Source organism: Notolepis coatsorum (genome assembly GCF_963971535.1).
Source record: "Notolepis coatsorum genome assembly, chromosome: 16".
NCBI classification, from domain to species: Eukaryota; Metazoa; Chordata; class Actinopteri; order Aulopiformes; family Paralepididae; genus Notolepis; species Notolepis coatsorum.
Genome location: NC_140180.1, coordinates 72,101,523 through 72,124,202, shown reverse-complemented (window position 1 = coordinate 72,124,202; position 22,680 = coordinate 72,101,523). Strand labels below are relative to the sequence as shown.

At 47.1% G+C, this 22,680-nt stretch overlaps 1 protein-coding gene across 1 annotated transcript in view; it reads right to left on the bottom strand.

Moving 5' to 3' along the window:
* Nucleotides 1–22,680, bottom strand: part of sh3bgrl (SH3 domain binding glutamate-rich protein like) — a 54,594-nt gene that overhangs the window by 10,044 nt on the left and 21,870 nt on the right. The gene's annotated exons all lie outside the window — the stretch shown is intronic.

The window sequence follows — 22,680 nt, the reverse complement described above, 5'->3', positions numbered from 1 at the left end:
CAGAGAGAGAAATGTATATTAGGAGACCTTGGTTCACTGGAACCAGCCTCCATGAACCACAGATGAAGCTAGGAGTGATCTATTAATATGCAGGAAATTCTGAAGAGACGGGAGTAGCCTAAAATATGTCAATTTGTGAGAGGTCTATTGACATGGGGTTATTAAACTGGAGATGCAGGGTCCAGTCTAAAGACAGCATACTTGTGTCATGTGGGCACTAGAGGTGCATTGCTCATAGGACAGGGTTGCACGGATGTGCACACGCGTGCACACAGGAATGCGCTGCACTCGACTGATGCGCCAACTCGCTAAGTACTACGTTGCATAACAATAGCGCCGGTCGTCAGGTGTGTTCAAATACGTTCTCAGATACATTCACACAAAACTTGTGAATGAAATGTGTTACATTCCATTCGTAGAGGCAATTAGGCACTGTCTTTAGTCTGTGCTTATTTATGCAAGGGAACATTTATGCGCATGTGCGGGAGCGCGCGTGCACGTGGCGTCATTAAAACAGTGTGCATGTGCAACCAGAGTTGATATCAGCAACGCAACACTGGTGGGCACTAGGGAAGCCCTGATATTGGCTGTGTCTGAAATCCCGCAGTAATCACACAACCAGACAGAAGCTACTAACCATACTACCCTCCGTACCTACTACCTACACAACCAGACATAAGCTAACACTACTACCCTTCAGTATCTACACAATCAGATAGAGGCTACTAACCCTACTACCCTTCAGTATCTACACAATCAGACAGAAGCTACTAACCCTACTACCCTTCAGTACCTGCCCAATCAGACATAAGCTAACCCTACTACCCTTCAGTATCTACACAATCAGACAGAAGCTACTAACCCTACTACCCTTCAGTACCTGCCCAATCAGACATAAGCTAACCCTACTACCCTTCAGTATCTACACAATCAGACAGAAGCTACTAACCCTACTACCCACAATGACATTATGCTTCGAGAAGCTACTGTTCAGTAGGTTCACCCAGTAGGTCAGAAATCTGCTCCTGTTACGTTATGTTTTTGTCCCACCCTTGACATGGAAAAAACAATACATTGCATGTTATTAGTGTCAAAAGTAGCAATATGCAGCAATGTCTAACTTGGTTGGGCGTTACACCGTGATGAACACACAAAAGTAAACAGTTAATCTACACTTGAATGGCACATTGTCGGCATGGGGGTTTAAATTGGCTGCGTCCATGATTGTTTTGATTGTACATCAATGAAGTCACACCTTTTATTACCATTTCTGAGAGTAAGGTATAAATTCACTTCCCCAATAAAACCCAGAAGATAGACATCTGGCGATTTTAAGATTCCTTAAGGGGATAGTAAAGAAATGCCTACTCAACCATCAAAAAGTTAAGAATACTGAACCTCTGTACTGAAAAGACGGTACTGCAGGGGTTTACATCCTCCGTACTGAAAATATGACCTGCAGGGGTTTACATACTGAACCTCCGTGCTTAAAAGATGGTACAGTACGTACTGTGGGGGTTTACATAATGAACTTCTTAGTACCAGTGAGAGTACTAAACTTAGACCCTGTCCACACGATCACAGGTATTAATGACACAGTTTTTTTTAAATTATTCAAAAAAATAAAACTCTGTCCACACGACTGGTTTAAACCCTGCACCGAGTGAAGTCATATGCATGTAGTACAATGCCAAAGCAGTAGGTGGCGATGTTGTTCAGACATGAAGGCCATTTCAACCAATCAGAAAAGGTTGAACGCTCACTACACTTCCTGCTTAAAAACAACAAAGTCACCATCTTTAAATACCTCGCGTTAGCCATTTAGCCAACGTAGCATTTATTTTTCAGCAAAGTGCAATAAACAAACGGATACATTCACTGTGTGTTCTGCCTCTCATTTGTTGATGAAACAAAACGAACATCAACACAATTTACCACCAAGAGCGGATAGTTTAGTCTCGCAAAAAGATCTCCGTGTTGTTAGCAACATGCTAATGTGAATGGCATTCTCTATGTATAGTTAGCATCGAGGCTAGCTGAGGCTAGCATCAGCGATTTTGTTAGCTTACATGCTAACGTAATAATGTGGTAAGTTACGTTAACGCTAGTAGAATGAATGGATGCAAACGTTATTTAACACATTGCAGAATGGGTACAATACAATACGGCTCAATACAAACAATTGTTAAGGGGATGCAGTCTGGACTGCGTTCCTCCTTATAACAATAACTTGACAACACATGAGTTTAGTTTAGCCGCAGCTACATGTTACTCTGAGCGTCAGGTCAGGAATGCGACAACAGACATCAGTCGATCACAACACTCTTCAACACAAAGGTCAGTGAATACCACGATCACAACACCAGAGGGAGCTCCACAAATCATGTTAAACCCAGATTCGGCTCAAACAAGGGACTAAACACGTTTCGCAATTATGCCACATCAAGGTGGAACGCCCTACCCAAAGCTGTAAAGGAATGTGAATCACTACCCACTTTCAAAAGCACTCTCAAAGAACACCTACGGGAGACTGCAATTCGAAACTGGCCCCTACAAATGTCCTAACCTAGTTGTACAGTAAAGACCAAGTATGGCTTTGTCAGTATTCCAATGTACAGTGTACAGTGCCCCCCCCCCTACCCAACCCCCCCCCCCCCCACCTCCAATGTACAGCCCCACCCACCCAACCCCACCCCACCTACCCAACCTCCTCCAACGTACAGTTTCTATGTCAAATATACACTCTTTTTCTGGACAGTTTTTGTATCACAAACAGTACTGTATTTGCAAATCTGGTATGTCATAAATGTATAGATGTAGCAGTACTGTCTATCTGTATGTCGTGTGTGTCATATGATGAATTGAAAATGGGGGACCCTGATGTAAACAAGACGAAAGTCTTTCTCTGGTCTGCATCCCCTTAACAATTGTATGTATTGAGCTGTACTGTACTGTACCCATTCTGCAATCTGTTAATAAACTTTTCAATCAATCAATCAATTGGGTTCCAGTGTCCAAAAGTGTGGAAATTGTAGGTGAAAACAAGTAAACGTGGTAACAATTTTACAAAAAGGTTTACTGTGTAACTGTCTGCCTCCACCCTGTTTAATTTATATTTTTCAAGATAAACATGATTTATTCCATTCATGTCTTGATAATAATGGATTATTTTTCTTTCACAATTTTATCACAAAAAACAAATAGCACTTTTATTGATAAATGTGATCTAGCAGGGGTAAATGGCAAATATGAACCATGCTGTCTAGATTGCTTGTAATTGAGATAAAGTGAATCTCTGTTTTTAAATCCCAATAATGTTGTGGGTCAACCAGACCCGTGAACAGACACAGAGGGTCAACAGTCTGTTTCTTCTGCTTTCAGAACTACGAGGCTTTCTTCGATGCCAGAGAGGACAACGCTGTCTATGCCTTCCTGGGTCTGACCGCTCCCCCCGGCTCCAAGGTAGACCTTTCAATTCTTTATCTGGAATATATATATACTTTTTTTTTGTAATATTTTTTTTTATAAATAATAACCTTCATACTGATACATCAGATGTTTGCCTATATTACTACCTACTATGCTAATATGTTTATTACTATGCACTCAAGACTGTAGCACTCAAGTTCAACACTGTTTGACGAACAATGTTACTCGCCCTTAGCTGCCAGAGTTGTACCCTTCCTGCTGACTTGTCATGCAAAATGTCATGTAAATGTAAACTGTGAAGACCAGACACACGCTCATTTCTCCTTTCACGTTTCGGCTCACAGCCTTCCTCAGGGTAAGTTGTGTGCACACCAAACATAAACTTAACTACACCAATTAGATAACAATCATTAGACATTAGAACAATGATTAGAAAATATGAAAAATATTGTAAATATAATACCCTTTAACTCATTCTGCGCCATAGCTTAATGCGCCAGAGGGCGCTAGTACGCCATTGTTTTAATCAATGGGGGGACTGCGAGATTTGCGAGTGCTTAAAATATATCTTATATTATAGCTATGGGTCTAATACACCCGTCGATTGTCAGTGAGTTGCTTCCAGTCAACATGTACAAAACAGATTGTTTTTTCATCTGTACATTTCCATTTTATACCGTTTTGAACATGAGTATAGTTTTGGTGATTCTTAGTAATCCCAGAAAAAGACGCGATAATAGCCCTTTAGTGGAATACACTAAACACGTTGTCATTTTTCACCTGATTATCGAATCTTCCTGAAATCAATGCTAGATTATCGTTATTATCCTTCCTCATGCATACATGAAATGGCCCTCGTAGCGGGGCGCTCCCCCCGCCACCTGTGCTCAACGGTAAACAGCCACAGACAGCGTCAATCGCGGTAGAAAGAAACATCAGATCAACGCAAGATTTTATATATAGAGTCCTTACCTGGTCTCTGATGTAATGCAAAAGAAATAATCCAATTATCTGATCAACCATTCCAAATACTGCTCGTGGAGGTCCATCCCACATTACCAAGCGTTACACATGAACGGGCGGGGGGGGGGGGTTAGTGTACCATGCCATCGTTGTAAAGGCCTGCCTCGTCTGAGTATCAGAATTGAAAATAGGGGACCCTGATGTAAACAAGACGAAAGTCTTTCTCTGGTCTGCATCCCCTTAACAATTGTATGTATTGAGCTGTACTGTACTGTACCCATTCTGCAATCTGTTAATAAAGTTTTCAATCAATCAAACAAACTTTTGTTACAATCATTTTCATATAACGCTACTTGGGACAGCTCTGCTGTAAACACTGGTATAGCTGGCTCTGCTCCAATCTCTCTACCCCGTGTTTGGTTGCTAACTTGCTATTGTTTGAGACAGTCTGCCGTAAACATAGGAAATAATTGCGACAGCTCTGCTGTAAACACTGAAAATAACCTTGGTTGCTATGCCACACTGTAACCGGGATGTGCGCAAAACTTCACCCTGGACTCCGGTTTTCAAAGACCGCGGTTGCAGTGTAGCAAAACCCCGGTTGTGTGTGGGCGAACAGTGCAACTGCGCACATCCAATCACGGTTACATTAAACCCAGCGCTCGTGTAGACAGCCCCTTAGAGGATAGTTCAGATTTTTGGAATCCTAGCTCTATTTGCTACTTACCAATGACGTAGATTCTTCACTAACTCTGCTTAGTTAACCACAAATCAGTGCAAAGTCAATGGGGTTAAGTACAAGCTCAGTACATTATTACTGGTGATAGCTATGGTACTCACCAATTGAACATTAACACATGTCAAATAAGGTAGGTTGGTCTTCTCTGGTAGAGAGGTGTAATAAACATTGGTATTTATTTATGTAGGCGATTTTTGCATTGTGGGTAAGCTATAATTATATCACAATGATGCTGGATTGGAACTGTGGACCCTATCTAAACTTTAAAAAACATTTTTTTATTATGTTTTAGTTGCCTAATGTAATCTCAGCATCACTGAAAATGAGGGCCCGGCCTCAATGCATTCCTGACTTAATGAAGGTTGAATGAATGAATGAATGAATGAATGAATGAATGAATGAATGAATGAATGAATGAATGAATGAATGAATGAATGAATGAATGAATGAATGTCCCTTTCATTTGGTCAAACCTCTAGAATGTTAAAGAGTAGGTTCAGAATGTTGGAAGCCCTATTTCCTACTTACCAATGATATTGTCCTTATTGTTATGGTTTGTAACCGACCCCAATCGCACAACACAAGACAGGTATGATGGTTTGCCAAGAAACAGATATTTATTGAACAACAGGGAAATACAGGGAAAAGGGCACTGTCCCTTTAAGGGAGAATCACAAATACAGGAACATAATATGAGGGGAAGGAAGGTGCCTTTAAGAGGCGGGCAGGAAAAGGGAACACTAAGGGAAAGTAAGGGAACGCCTAAGGGAAGGTTAAGGGAACGCCTTGGGACAGAGGAACTAGAGACTAGGTAAACCAGGGACAAGGAGAACTAGGGAGAGAGGACTAGGGACTAGGAGAGCTAGGGAACAGGAGAAACGGGGACTAGGGGAACTAGGGACAAGGAACTAGGTGGAACTAGAAGGGGAGAACTTGGGACCAGGAACTAGGTGGAACTAGAAAGGGGAGAACTAGGGAACAGGAACTAGGTGGAACTAGAAAGGGAGAACTTGGGACCAGGAACTAGGTGGAACTAGAAGGGGAGAACTAGGGAACAGGAACTAGGTGGAACTAGAAAGGGGAGAACTAGGGAACAGGAACTAGGTGGAACTAGAAAGGGGAGAACTAGGGAACAGAGGGGACTGAGGCCCGCGGAGGCGGGCTGGGAAACAGGGAGGAACTGGGAGGACTGGTGGAAATCATCTGGGCCGCTCTGCAGGACAGAGGAGATAGTTAATGCACAAAAGGGGAAAAAACAGAGCAGGTGCAGAACAGTCCAAATAACAAAGTGAACAAAGTAATAATATCTTCGTGTGAAAAACACACAGGGGGAGATGTAAAGTCCAAAAATACTATTCTAAGTGAGAACCAAAAACAGAGGCATTACGTTGGGAGATGAAATGTCCAAACAAACTAACAGAGGCAATACGCTGGGAGATGAAATGTCCAAACTAACTAACTGAGGCAATACGCTGGGAGATGAAATGTCCAAACTAACTAACAGAGGCAATACGCTGGGAGAGTGACATCACAATCAAAACTCACCCAGGCGTATGCGTAAAGGTACAGGAACAGCAGCGGGAACGGGGGCAAGGACACTACGCTGGGTGAGTGACATCACAATCAAAACTCACCCAGGCGTGTGCGTAATGGTACGGGGACAGCAACGGGAACGGGGGCAAGGACACTACGCTGGGTGAGTGACATCACAATCAAAACTCACCCAGGCGTGTGCGTAATGGTACGGGGACAGCAACGGGAACGGGGGCAAGGACACTACGCTGGGTGAGTGACATCACAATCAAAACTCACCCAGGCGTGTGCGTAATGGTACGGGGACAGCAACGGGGCGAGGGCATCGCCACCGGGTGGCTGGCTGTCCGAGCCGAGGAACAGAGCGCTGGAACAGTGGCGGTGACGAGGGCATCGACCACCGGGTAGCCGCTGTCGGAGCCGAGGAACAGAGTGCGCGCCACACCTTGGTGTGCGCGTCGGAACAGGGAGCCGGAACAGTGGCGGTGGCGAGGATGTCGTCCACCGGGTAGCCACTGTCGGAGCCGAGGAACAGAGTGCGCGCCACACCTTGGTGTGCGCGTCGGAACAGGGAGCTGGAACAGTGGCGGTGGCGAGGATGTCGTCCACCGGGTAGCCACTGTCGGAGCCGAGGAACAGAGTGCGCGCCACACCTTGGTGTGCGCGTCGGAACAGTGGCGGTGGCGAGAGCGTCGTCCACCGGGTAGCCGCTGTCGGAGCCGAGGAACAGAGTGCGCGCCACACCTTGGTGTGCGCGTCGGAACAGAGAGACGCCTCGGGGTGCGTCTGCGAGGAGGAGTGTGCCAAGCACGAAGGTCTGGAAGATGCGCGTCAGTGCGCTGGTACGGAGGAGCGTGCCAAGCTCGAAGGTCCGGGAGATGCGCGTCAGTGCGCTGGTACGGAGGAGCGTGCCAAGCTCGAAGGTCTGGAAGATGCGCGTCAGTGCGCTGGTACGGAGGAGCGTGCCAAGCTCGAAGGTCTGGAAGATGCGCGTCAGTGCGCTGGTACGGAGGAGCGTGCCAAGCTCGAGGGTCCGGGAGATGCGCGTCAGTGCGCTGGTACGGAGAGCGTGCCAAGCTCGAGCGTCCTTGGAAGATGCGCGTTGCGCGCTGAGGACTGGAGAGCGTCCAAGCTCGAGCGTCCTTGGAAGATGCGCGTTGCGCGCTGAGGACTGGAGAGCGTCTGCGCTGGTCTGGATGTGCGTCAGGACGAACAGCTGCGCGGGGGTCTACAGTGGAACGCTGGGGTGCCTCCCGTGGAAGTACAGGGAGCGCAGACCAGTCTCCCCCACAGGCAACGGCGACAGCTGGCGAAGGCTGGAGCAAACATCTCGACGCTGGAGAATGGAACAGCATAGGCAGACAGAGGATCTCCCGAAAGAGTCTCGATGTTTAGAGAATATGACTCGGCAAGTATACAACACGACCCCACGCCAAAACGAGGGGAAGCGCCCTGGTATTTAAAGCCCACAGGGGGACTAATTAGCCTGCCACCACAGGTGCGAGAGATAATAGAATATCAAACAGGTGTGGCCACTAAGGGTAAGGAACGAGAGGGTGGGGGCTAGAGAGAGTGAGTAGGGAATTCCTAACAGTAGGCTTAAAGAAGACAGAGAATAGGGAATTCCTAACAGTAGGCTTAAAGAAGACAGAGAAAAGGTAGTGAGCAGCGGGCAAAACCTCACAGTATCCCCCCCTCCAACGGGAGCCACCCGGCGACCCAAAACAAATACAGACAGAGTGGCAGGGGGCAAAACAAGACAAAAACAAAGGCACTGGCCAAGCCAGTAGGGGAAGCCACCACAAGAGTGGGGCTAGCAAACGAAACAGGGTCGCCGAGGGGTAACTAGGGTAGCAGAGGGGCAACTGGGGGAACTGGTCTAGAGGAACTGGGTCTAGAGAACTAGTCTAGCGAACTGGGCAAGAGAACTGGTCTAGAGAACCGGTCTAGAGAACTGGTCTAGAGGAACTGGTCTAGAGGAACTGAGGGGCGAGCAGGGTAGCTAAGGGGTAACCATGGAAGCACCGGGAAAGGGCTAGCAGAGGGAAGGTTGCTGCCAGGGCACTGATAGCTACAGGGCCTATGCTAGCTGTACTGCTACATCAACATAGAGGCTGCGCAAGCTGCCGGAGCCAGGCTAGCAGAGGGAAAGGGTAGCTGCCAGGGCACTGATAGCTACAGGGCCTATGCTAGCTGTACTGCTACATCAACATAGAGGCTGCGCTAGCTGCCGAGCTAGGCTAGCAGAGGGAAAGGGTAGCTGCCAAGGCACTGATAGCTACAGGGCCTATGCTAGCTGTACTGCTACATCTACATAGAGGCTGCGCTAGCTGCCGGAGCTAGGCTGGCAGACAGGGCTGGACCAGCATGAGAGAACAAGCTAGCTGGAAGGACAGTCCTAGCTGTGGGAATACTGACCTTGCTAGCTGAAGGGCAGTCCTAGCAGTGGGAGAAACTACACAAAAAAGTGGAGGCCATGCAGAGGGACCGGGTTAGCTGCTTGGGCCTGGCTAGCTACAGGGCCTATGCCAGCTGCAAGGCTGCATTAACAAAGAGGCTGTGCTAACAGCCGGGGCCAAGCTAGCAGACCGGGGCCCTGCTGAGGGACTGGGTTAGCCGCCAGGGCATGGCTAGCTACAGGGGGGTCAAACAGGGCAAAACGGGAAGCAAACAGGGGAGCTAACCGGGGAGACTAACAAGCTAAACAGGAAAGCTAAAACTGGGCTAAACAGGGGAGTAACAGGCTAACAAGGGAGCTAAACTGGGCTAACAGGGAAGCTAACAGGGCTAACAGGGGAGCTAGAGGGGACAAGAAAAAAAAAGGCAAACTCAACATACACAGTCTGTGCTGGCTGGGGTCGTAGACTTGGTGGGGTCGTACTGTTATGGTTTGTAACCGACCCCAATCGCACAACACAAGACAGGTATGATGGTTTGCCAAGAAACAGATATTTATTGAACAACAGGGAAATACAGGGAAAAGGGCACTGTCCCTTTAAGGGAGAATCACAAATACAGGAACATAATATGAGGGGAAGGAAGGTGCCTTTAAGAGGCGGGCAGGAAAAGGGAACACTAAGGGAAAGTAAGGGAACGCCTAAGGGAAGGTTAAGGGAACGCCTTGGGACAGAGGAACTAGAGACTAGGTAAACCAGGGACAAGGAGAACTAGGGAGAGAGGACTAGGGACTAGGAGAGCTAGGGAACAGGAGAAACGGGGACTAGGGGAACTAGGGACAAGGAACTAGGTGGAACTAGAAGGGGAGAACTTGGGACCAGGAACTAGGTGGAACTAGAAAGGGGAGAACTAGGGAACAGGAACTAGGTGGAACTAGAAAGGGAGAACTTGGGACCAGGAACTAGGTGGAACTAGAAGGGGAGAACTAGGGAACAGGAACTAGGTGGAACTAGAAAGGGGAGAACTAGGGAACAGGAACTAGGTGGAACTAGAAAGGGGAGAACTAGGGAACAGAGGGGACTGAGGCCCGCGGAGGCGGGCTGGGAAACAGGGAGGAACTGGGAGGACTGGTGGAAATCATCTGGGCCGCTCTGCAGGACAGAGGAGATAGTTAATGCACAAAAGGGGAAAAAACAGAGCAGGTGCAGAACAGTCCAAATAACAAAGTGAACAAAGTAATAATATCTTCGTGTGAAAAACACACAGGGGGAGATGTAAAGTCCAAAAATACTATTCTAAGTGAGAACCAAAAACAGAGGCATTACGTTGGGAGATGAAATGTCCAAACAAACTAACAGAGGCAATACGCTGGGAGATGAAATGTCCAAACTAACTAACTGAGGCAATACGCTGGGAGATGAAATGTCCAAACTAACTAACAGAGGCAATACGCTGGGAGAGTGACATCACAATCAAAACTCACCCAGGCGTATGCGTAAAGGTACAGGAACAGCAGCGGGAACGGGGGCAAGGACACTACGCTGGGTGAGTGACATCACAATCAAAACTCACCCAGGCGTGTGCGTAATGGTACGGGGACAGCAACGGGAACGGGGGCAAGGACACTACGCTGGGTGAGTGACATCACAATCAAAACTCACCCAGGCGTGTGCGTAATGGTACGGGGACAGCAACGGGAACGGGGGCAAGGACACTACGCTGGGTGAGTGACATCACAATCAAAACTCACCCAGGCGTGTGCGTAATGGTACGGGGACAGCAACGGGGCGAGGGCATCGCCACCGGGTGGCTGGCTGTCCGAGCCGAGGAACAGAGCGCTGGAACAGTGGCGGTGACGAGGGCATCGTCCACCGGGTAGCCGCTGTCGGAGCCGAGGAATAGAGTGCTGGAACAGTGGCGGTGACGAGGGCATCGTCCACCGGGTAGCCGCTGTCGGAGCCGAGGAACAGAGTGCGCGCCACACCTTGGTGTGCGCGTCGGAACAGGGAGCCGGAACAGTGGCGGTGGCGAGGATGTCGTCCACCGGGTAGCCACTGTCGGAGCCGAGGAACAGAGTGCGCGCCACACCTTGGTGTGCGCGTCGGAACAGGGAGCTGGAACAGTGGCGGTGGCGAGGATGTCGTCCACCGGGTAGCCACTGTCGGAGCCGAGGAACAGAGTGCGCGCCACACCTTGGTGTGCGCGTCGGAACAGTGGCGGTGGCGAGAGCGTCGTCCACCGGGTAGCCGCTGTCGGAGCCGAGGAACAGAGTGCGCGCCACACCTTGGTGTGCGCGTCGGAACAGAGAGACGCCTCGGGGTGCGTCTGCGAGGAGGAGTGTGCCAAGCACGAAGGTCTGGAAGATGCGCGTCAGTGCGCTGGTACGGAGGAGCGTGCCAAGCTCGAAGGTCCGGGAGATGCGCGTCAGTGCGCTGGTACGGAGGAGCGTGCCAAGCTCGAAGGTCTGGAAGATGCGCGTCAGTGCGCTGGTACGGAGGAGCGTGCCAAGCTCGAAGGTCTGGAAGATGCGCGTCAGTGCGCTGGTACGGAGGAGCGTGCCAAGCTCGAGGGTCCGGGAGATGCGCGTCAGTGCGCTGGTACGGAGAGCGTGCCAAGCTCGAGCGTCCTTGGAAGATGCGCGTTGCGCGCTGAGGACTGGAGAGCGTCCAAGCTCGAGCGTCCTTGGAAGATGCGCGTTGCGCGCTGAGGACTGGAGAGCGTCTGCGCTGGTCTGGATGTGCGTCAGGACGAACAGCTGCGCGGGGGTCTGCAGTGGAACGCTGGGGTGCCTCCCGTGGAAGTACAGGGAGCGCAGACCAGTCTCCCCCACAGGCAACGGCGACAGCTGGCGAAGGCTGGAGCAAACATCTCGACGCTGGAGAATGGAACAGCATAGGCAGACAGAGGATCTCCCGAAAGAGTCTCGATGTTTAGAGAATATGACTCGGCAAGTATACAACACGACCCCACGCCAAAACGAGGGGAAGCGCCCTGGTATTTAAAGCCCACAGGGGGACTAATTAGCCTGCCACCACAGGTGCGAGAGATAATAGAATATCAAACAGGTGTGGCCACTAAGGGTAAGGAACGAGAGGGTGGGGGCTAGAGAGAGTGAGTAGGGAATTCCTAACAGTAGGCTTAAAGAAGACAGAGAATAGGGAATTCCTAACAGTAGGCTTAAAGAAGACAGAGAAAAGGTAGTGAGCAGCGGGCAAAACCTCACACTTATAGTTCTTTCTCGGCACAATCCGTGCTGTTCTTCATACTGAATAGTGCATATCCACAGCTCAAGCCACAACGCTAAGGTAAAGTGTGGTGGGGCCTGGATCACAGTGGCTCTGTGCTGATGTAAAGCAGCCAAATGTAAAGCAGTCTAATTCAGTTAAATACAAAAGGCCCTGAAACCTAATCCACAGTGCACCCAAAGCAAAGCAGTTTGTGTTAAAGTGCACTTTGTGAGTATGTTTAAAAGGTCCCCTCTACTCAAAAACATGTTTCTTTCTACAGTTAACTCCTCTTGGAGGTATGGCTTTGACTATACAGATTGTTATTTATGATTAACTCCTCTTGGAGGTATGGCTTTGACTATACAGATTGTTATTTATGATTAACTCCTCTTGGAGGTATGGCTTTGACTATACAGATTGTTATTTATGGTTAACTCCTCTTGGAAGCGTGACTTTGACTATACAGATTGGACCTCATGATTGAAGGTGTACGTAACTATCTTCGTAAGTAGTTCGTACAAAGACATTTACGAAAGTCCTCCTCCGGATGCCTGAACGCGTGTTATGGCCAAAATGTTCTCAGATGCAATCCCCTGAATAGCGTGTCATTAGCGTGCCATAATCAAATCAAATCAAATTTATTTGTAAGGCCCAACAATAGGGCTGTCTTAAATACTTCAGCCCTACCTGACAACACGCGTTAATGTCCCAGAGGGCCGGGCACATCTTCTTTAAACAAGTCAAGAAGAAACATCACAATAAATCAAGAACAAAAACTAAAAACCCCATGAAATCCAAAATAAATGATAAATAAATGCAACACTCCCAGACATACCCCAGCGAAAGTAAGGAAAAACTTAGCAATAGGAAAAAAGCACCACAGGCAATGTGGAAGAGAGAAACCTTAGAAGGTCCGTTCAAGGGGGGATCTCCCTTCTTAGATGTCGGTGATAGTAGTGTTGCTATGGATGATCAATGGGTGGAGAATAAAACAGGTGAAATAGTTGGTATGTAACCAACCATAGTTGTGTGGCATTAAAGTATCTTGTATCTTGTATGTACATACGTATAATAAAACACAAATATCTAGATGCAATAGCAACTGGGGTACATAAGAAAATGTTTGAAAGATTGAAGTAGAATAGAGGTAAGAACAGCAACAACAAAAGAAAAAGCATAGGGAAATGAGCACTAGTATGAAAATAGGACATCTTATTTTAGTAGTGTCAATACGGTGTGACGAACCCGATAGGGTACAAACAAATGCGAATGTCCACACAAAAGCAATATAAGTATTTATTGAATTTAGGGCAGACTCCAGAGGGGAAAAGCAATAGAATGGCTGTGATCCGGTCCGGGGGTCAAAAACACAAAACAGGCTCACCGACAGAAAAAGGGATTGTTCACAATTCAGGGTAGTTGTCCAGTCCAGGGTCAGAGGAGATCTGTCACAACGGGTACAAGGCCACCCAAAGAAAAGTGTCCTACATGAGACCATGTAGAACTGGTGGTTCTGATGAACAGCAGATGATTTGACGGAGTGGTATTGTTTTTTGTTGAGATATGGAAACAATATGGAATCTGGGGAGGATGCCTTGATGCGCACTTGCCCTAGGTGGACAGTACCTGGACGTGTGGTGGCACAGGGTTTGAGTGTCTGGTCCGGCTCCTCAGTCACTCAGTGCACGATCAGAGATATCTTCCAGCAGCAGTAGATATGCCATATTGTATGTGTGTGTGTGTGTGTGTGTGTGTGTGTGTGTGTGTGTGTGTGTGTGTGTGTGTGTGTGTGTGTGTGTGTGTGTGTGTGTGTATGTAACTATTAGGGTTGCAAATTGTAAGCGGAGCAGAGACGTGGAGAACTACAGCGCAACCATCAGGAAAGTGCAGGTCTTCATTAACAGCTGCCTGCGGAAGATCATCCACATCTGATGGCCAGACACCATCAGCAACTGTGAACTCTGGCAGAGAACAAACCAGTTGCCTGCAGAAGAAGAAATTAAGAAACACAGATGGCGCTGGATAGGCCACACCCTGCGAAAGCCCGCAAGTACCATCACCAGACACGCCCTAACATGGAACCCGCAGGGCAAGCGGAAAAGGGGTCGCCCAAGAAACACCTGGCGCAGAGACCTGGAGGCAGACACCAAGACCATGAAGATGACCTGGAACCAACTGGAGAACAGCTCAAGACAGAGATGCCTGGAGATCACTTGTTGACGGCCTATGCCCCAGAAGGGGTAGCAGGCGTAAGTAAGTAAGTAAGTAAATTGTAAGCACGTTCCTTACTCAATCATTGATAACGTTAACGATCAATCAATCGATTAATTGTAACAAAAAATACCCAATTTACCAAACAATAACAAATGTATTTGTTCCCTCAATCAAAAGGTTTATTTCCGCAGTGGCGACATATTGCATTCTCGCAACATTGCATAGCATATGAAACATAGAAATGTAGAGGCCTAGAGACATATTAAAACACATTTGTGTCGACTTTAAGCGGGCAAGCTGCATATGTGCAAAAACAAAATAAAAAAAGTCCCTCGCCACTTAAAAAAATCAAAAGCATGTATATTTAACAAATTCTAAAATGTTCTAACCATGGATTTATATTAACTAACACCATGTTAACTCGTCCCATGCCGCTTTTTCTGGGTGGCCTTATAGCTGTATTGACACAACTAAATAAGATGTCACGCTAAGATGTCATGTTCTACAGTATGACTTACTACTATATGGTCTTTATACCTGTATCACTGTACAGTTCAATCACATGTGCATTGTATGTTACTATTGCACTTTACTGTTACATTTGTACTCTGGTTAGATGCCAAATTTATTTTCGTTGTATTGTACTTGTGCTGTATAATAATAATAAACTTTATTTGTATAGCACCTTTCATACAGAAACTGCAGCTCAAAGTGCTTCACAACAGAAAAAAGACACATAAAGTGCAGACATATAAAATCTGAGTTTTTCACATTAGGATCTACTGTAACATCCCAACAGGCCATTGTTTATGGTTTGATTCAGTTTTAAATAGACAATAATAAAAAGAGTAAGATAAAATAGTGCAATAGTGCAGTGCGATAAAATAGTAGAATAGAATAGATCAAATAATTATTTTTACAGTGCAATAAAATTGTTCTGGATTACTGTTCAAATTCGTCTTTACCTTCTCTGTTTGGTATCCACAGTTTAAAACTCGACAGTCTTCCCTCCTGTTTGATACGGGCAATTCCATGCAAATGTCAACCTCACCATGAAAAAATTAAAATAACATGATCATAACCAAACCAATTTCAAATGTATCATCAAGGTCTATATTTTGAAGTACAAAATAGATTTGATCGTAATATTTATGAGAATGCATGTTTTTTCACACTACAGGAGGAGACACAATGATGTACACATTTATTTTTCGATTAACCTAATTGTATGACTTTCTGAATGACCAGAATGGCAAAAAAAATCAACAGATATTTTTCTAACCTCACCTTTGGTCATGAAGGGCTGTTGTATCAATATGTGAATCAATTATGTACTTTGTGTCTTTCCATTGGCAGGTGAAGCATGCTGTTATAATGCCCCTTTATGGGACAGCGAATGTAACATCCATAACGTTTTCCAGGAAAAGTTGTCATAAAACATGCATCTGGAATGCAATGTCAAGTTACCAAACTTCCTAAGCAAAGCTAACTTTTATAAAGATGACATATTAGCAACAATTAGTCATTCTGGTCTTATTTTTTGTATTCTTTACAAGTGTTATGGATGTTACCGTTATGGATGTTACATTGCAAGTGACGGATGTTACATTGCGAATGTGTGTTGTTAAGTCTGATTATGACCCCTTTGTTTGAAGTATAATTTACACATTTTAGTTACACTTATTGAGATAAAGATGAGCCTGCAATAAGAAATGTTTTGACCTCTTGGATTTTGAGATAGGTGACAAAATACACAGCGTTATGGATGTTACGGAAATTGACACGCTTTTCGGACTCACTGAACACATGATGAAAACTCTGTGAATATCTTTTTCAAAGAATAACATGTTTACTATCACTTTGTAGGGAAGGGTTTGAGGTACCCAAAAAGCACATTCAGGAAAACCTGGCATTTCCTCTCAAGGAATGAATCACAAAAAAGTGCCATTATGGATGTTAAATGTTTGCGTTATGGATGTTACACGTCTGAAATAGACAAAAAACACTATAAAAAATTTGTGTTGTTAAGTCCAATTATGACCCTTTTGTTTGATTTAAATAAGAAGTATTTTATGACTCCTTGTTTGATTAAAATCCAACATATTTCCAGACACAACTTTTTCACATTGTTGGTCTAGGCAGAGCAGTGTCCACGTTAGCCTACTGCTAATCAGCTGCTGTCGGCCATCTCCCCCTCGCGTCTGCTCAGCCTACATGTGTATTTGTTATTGTTTTGCAGAGTACCGTGACAAGAAACCCCAAATGAAACCAAACAGAAAGTAAATTAGTATTATTCCAGGGACGACATTTCAAGACAGGCCCCAGGAATGAAGGATGCAGTGACCATAAGAGAAGGAGTCAAGCAGAGGGTTCAGAAACGCCACATGTCCATGTCCCTTATGGAGGCTTACCGCTGCACTTCCAACCAAAGAGGACAAGTCCTGGGTCAGTTTTGATCAGATTCGTGAACACCTCAATCCTCACATGGATAAGAGGGAGATACCATTTCTCTGAACCAGTCCAGGCAGAGTTGGATTTTTTATAACTTTCTTTTTCATGGTGAGGTTGACATTTTCATGGAATTGCTCAAACTAATTCTGATTTAACCGATATTAATATTGTTGTTCTCTGTATAGAAAACACTTTTTATGTTAATCAAATAAAGAGCTATTTTCCAAAAACGTTTTGTAATTTATTTTCAGAAGTGACTGATATTTTGAAACTATTTAAGACCAACAAAAAAAATATATTATAATTTTAGCTTCCCTAATGTCCATAGGTACTGGTAGTGTGTTCCATAACTTTGGTGCATAGTTTGCAAAGGCTGCATCCCCTGCATTTTCCTTAGACTGTGGCTTGGAACCTTCAAGCCACAGTGAGGCTACTCACAAGGTCAAAAAAATCATGTCACATCACTCCCATTTTGGTATCCCTGCACTGGCTCCCGGTACACTAGAGAATTCACTTCAAAGTCCTCACTTTCACTTTCAGAGCACTTCACGGTCAGGCCCCTATCTACATCACGGAACTCATCCATCCCTACACAAACACCCGCTCACTCAGATCTGCCGATCAGCACCTCCTAGTGATCCCCAGGACCAGGCTAAAAACAAGGGGTGATCGAGCCTTCGAGGTGACAGCACCAAGGCTCTGGAACGCTCTCCCCCTGGACCTGAGAACTGCCCCCTCTGAGAACTCTTTTAAAAAACAACTAAAAACACATTTGTTCAGGCAGGCTTTTAATCACACATAGGCGCCTTTTACTGTTCTATAGTGTTGTTTTAATTAGTGACTCATGATTTTATCCAAATTCTTTTATTCTACTTTTTCTATCTGGTTTCACTGTTTTTAACTGCTGTTTGTCTGTTGTCATTTATTTCTGATTTTGTTTTTATTGTGTTTTTATATTAAGCTGTAGTGTAAAGCACCCTGTGCATTCGTGCTGTGAAGGGTGCTCTATAAATAAAGGTCATTCATTCATTCATTCAATAGACCAGTAGTAGATGCTCGCAATGTTCTAGGAGGCACATAGTTGACTAGAGAATTTGCAATGTAGCTTGGTCCTGTTCCATTTAGTGCTTTGTATATAAGGAGGAGAACCTTGAAATCAATTCAAAATGTTACCGGAAGCCAGTATAGGTTAGCTAATACTGGACTGATGTGGTCTCACCTCTTGGTTCTAGTTAGTAGCCTAGCTGGCAAGTTCTGTATCGTTAGTGGCTTAGCTTGGCATCGCTACTGCACTATCTCGCGTACGTGCACGCGTACTGAATAAACCACAAATGTACCTCTAATACCAGTATTAGTCTGACCACACCCCTCATCAGCTTACCTTCATAAGCAGGTGTGTGGTCACCTGCTCTCCTCCTTCTCGCTTTCACCACAAGGAAGAGGTGCCTCGGTAGATCCCCACACTTGACACCATGATGGAAGAAATTGGATTAGGAACAGCTTGGGAAACAAGGATACGTTGACATCATATCTTTATTTTCTCTCTCACTATTTTCGAGAAAATACGGCGATATTGTCTTCGTACTGGAGTGTCTAGAAGATGATGATCATTCTACAAACCCTCCACCGGTTTTCGTATTGGGAGCACGCCGCTGCATGCTTCTCAACTGCAGTTCCTTGCTGTGTTTGTTGGGGTGAAACCTGTCAGGCCACAGCTGAACTGTCGGACATGCCGCTGTTGTGAGGAGCGGTGCGTTCCAGGTTGGGTGAGTAGTGTTTGCTGGCGGGCTCCACTTGTCTGTTAGTGCTATGGGGGCTACTTGACAAAGTTTATGGAAACCGGCCCCAGGCTAGGGTCCTTTGTTTAGCCGTCTAGGCGACAGAAGGCCTTGGTCTGGCGACCATTATAGTTTTAACTAGTGGGCCGCGACCATTGACACTGGTGATCCCTGTGTGTTCTGGACGAGTGGATTCTCTCTGTCACCGTGTTAAGACCCCATCTTTCATATCCAAATGAGAGTATTCCTTCACGAGGGGATATGTGCATGTAATGTGCGATAGCGGCAGATTCATGTTCAAAGTCAGCTATACAGGCCAGTTGGTACTGTGCTGATTCCGCCGGACGTGGTAATGTCACCGTTGTGAAGCGGTGTTGACGTCTTGTTTTCTCTTTTCTCTTAAAAAGTGAGGAGGGTTCAGAACGGCGGCCTGTCTGGGTGAGTGTTATGTCATTGTTTACATGTTCATAGCTTACGGTTAGCCGGTCGGTGGCCTGGCGCGGGGTAGCTTGGCTTCTCGCGCGCCGCCGGGAGCTCGCTCCTGATCGCGTGCGTCGTTAGATCGGCGTCTCGCGAGCGGAAGCAATAGCACCCGAACGGTTGGAGCAGCCGTTAGCTTGATGCTATTCTGTTGAACGTGCTTTGATTTTAACATGTTTTACACTCTTGACCACGACGTCATCCTTGACAGGGGATGTTCGTCGACCCTGCCTGAGCCTAGACGGGGATTGCGTCAACAAAGAGGACTGTAGCGACTGGTGGAGCGGCGACGCTGCCCGGATCGAACAACACAGGACGGCTGTGTTCTACGGTGTCTTGTGACTGCACTTCGCTGATCTGCGTTCCGGGTAGGTACGGGGTTGGCCAGACCTCATAACACGTCTTCTGGTTTTACCTTGCTAAATGTATTGTGAATAACGGTGTTTTTTCCCAAAACGTGTGTTGTTGCAATGCATTTGGGTTACGTTGCGGGTTGTGTGTGAGCTGTTTTTGTCACTGGCAGTTAGCTTCTCCGTGCAGATCGTGATGTATTGATCTGGTTGTTGTGTGAGAAACATCATGGTGTTTATGTGTACCGTGTACTCACTACTAAGGCAACTAACCTATGAAGCTATGCTTGGTGACGAGTGAGTAAAAGAATGTTCTTTCTCAGACTGTAATGACAATGAACAGTGAGTTCACACATTAACAGGTTTTCCTGTTTTAACTGGCCGTATTGAGGGTAAAATAGGAGGATTGTGTTTCCCCCCCCCGGTTCCCTGGGGACTTTATCACCTCCTATCAGACATGTTGTGCATTAATTGTGTCTTTTGTGTGGTAGGGATACGATGTAACTCTCAGCTTGATTGCTGAGGTTGTGCTAAATCTGCTGGAGAAACTTATTTCCTAAAGGGAAATTGGTTTGGTTGCTGTCATGTGTGCTTAGCAAGGCCTGTGGTCGATACTAATCAAGAATGATGTATTCTCTCATTGTGAAAAAAACGGCGTTCCTCTGTTGAGTGTTTTTGCCATTTTTTGTAGGTGATGATGGGTTGTGTGTGTCATGTGACCTACAACTGGGTTGTACTGGCCACAGAAGCACATGTGTATGTTGGACCGGGGTTCTTAGAGCCCTCTCTATTCTGTGTTTTTCCTTAGTAAAAATCAGATGGCAGGTTAGCTCGTGCGCTGTGTGGAGCTGTGAAACGCTTCATAGAGCTGACTATGACTGTGTCATATTCTCTTTTTGTCGTTACGTCGTATCATGGGTGTGGGGTCGTAAAGGGGTGAACTGGTAACCTTTCCTCTCCCCATTGTTCTGTCGGTCAGGGGTACACCCCCTGTCCTTCAAGGTTCCCGTCACGTGGCGGTTCGGCACGTTACGGGGGGGGGGGGGGGGGGGGGGGGAGGGAGTTCCTGGTCCCACGGCCTGGTATATTGGGCGTGTGCACCGCAGGAATTCCCCCGCCATAGAGTACGTCACCGTGCGCGTCTCTGTTGGTAGGACTTCCGTGTGCTGTTCAGGTCCATGTGATGGATCTGTTTTCAGGGGGGGTGGTCAGGGCTCCTCCTCACCAAGCGCCTACTCAGGCCTTCTGTGAGTTCGGACTCCTTCTTCCATGTGAGGAAGCCTCCATCAGAGTACAGAGCCTTCCTCCTCAGATTGTCAAAGTGAGTGGACCCTCTAGAAGGGTCCTTTTCTATTGTATGTATATTCGATTCAATTCGTTTATTGAGTGTGTATGGGTTCGGTGCCTCTTCCCCGGAGGCCCTAAAACCAGTTTTTTACATGGCTCAAGGTGCAATATATTCTTTTCAATCTGTACAGCTCGCGTGGGAAGTCTCTCTGGGGATCCCCGTCTCTTTCCTATGGGAGGGTGGTGGGATGTAAAAATGTGAACATTTTTTACCCCGGCTGTGTAGACTGGGATACATACTGTTGATGCTTCCTTCTTTCTATTCCAGAAGTGTTGGAGTTAGGGAGTGTCACACCCCTCTTGTCGTTCCCCTGGGCGCCTTGGGGATTCAATGACAGGTCTAAATAGCCTGTTCATTGATGGGGGTGTGTCCCGACGCACGTATAGTGCTAGCTCGCTGTAAACAGGCGATTGACTGGCACGCCTTGGTTGCTTGTGGTTGAAACAGCGTTTTTATAAAGCAACTGAGATGGGGGTTTTTCCTCTTCCGGCGACCACATCCCATGACCTGGGTGGGTTGTCGACGGATTCTCGTTCATGTCTGGGGGATGATGACGGGATGGATCTGAACATATGTAGTGGGGTCTCACGCCCTTGGGGTGGGCCACCAGGCGCGGTTCGTCCGAACGTCTGGGTGGCGCCTTCTTTTCATGTTAAGATCAACACGCATATCTGCCCTTCTCCTGGAGTAGGCATGTCGGCGTGGTTAGGGCACGGGACTGGTTCTGGTCACGCTGGTCCAGATCAGTTGAACCCGTTGTCCGCCGGGGATGCAGATCTGCTGTTCTGGTACCCTGAGGGACTTGGGCTTTTTTCAGGGGGAAAAATGCCAGGTCGGTCTGGGTGTCACAGGGTTAAGCGCTATGGAGACCCTGGTTGGGTATGTTTTTACTCAGCACTGTCGTCATGGCTTACAGCCATGCCATTCTGTACGCGCTCGATCTCGTCGGATCTCGGCCGCTACACAGGTTGGTCCTGGTTAGTACTTGGTTGGGAGACCGCCGGGGAATACCAGGTACGGTGTGCTTAGGGGCTGGTTCTCCATTATTTTTCGCTCCTCTCTCACGCATGGCGAAGAGGGGCCTGTGGGGGTGGTTTTTTGACCTCCTCTGGTGACCCTGTGCTTCCCGTACCGCCAGGCCCGGTCCGAAGTGATGTTTGCGACCCGTAGGCCTGGGTTAACCCTTTTTGGAAACTGAAACACTTGTACTGCGGTATAGCCGGTGTATACCCGCAGGTGTGTTTTGGAGTTTTTTCTTGAGGGGTTATAGGAACAACCACCGCATTGGGTAACACCGAGGTGGTTGATTCCCTGGTGTGTTGGAGCAGTGTCAACTCCCGGGTTCACCGTTTGAGGGTGCCCCTGCACGTTCATGACGTCTGCCAATCGTGTCAGCCTTCTCTGCCTCGACCCCTCTGGGTGGGGGTTGTTAAATGGAGGCTTGGTCATGCAACACCGCCAGCTTACGCTCCTTCCGCCGGGGCGGCTGTGTTCAGCTGTCCCCTCTGGCGCCTGTCTCGTCCGCAGTCTCCAGGCTAGGGTTAACAGCCTGTTGCCTGGTTTTTCCCCGGTGCGCTGCCTGCTTCCGTTGGTTAACCTTTTTGTGTGCTTACGGCCATGCTGACTGCCTATTCTGCAGGGTCAGTGTGCCAGGCGGTGTGCTATTGGGGGGACGGGGCCCGCTCGGCTTACGGCCATACCGACCTGAACACGCCCGATCTCGTCCGATCTCGGAAGCTGGGCAGGTTCTGGCCTGGTTGGTTCCGCCTGG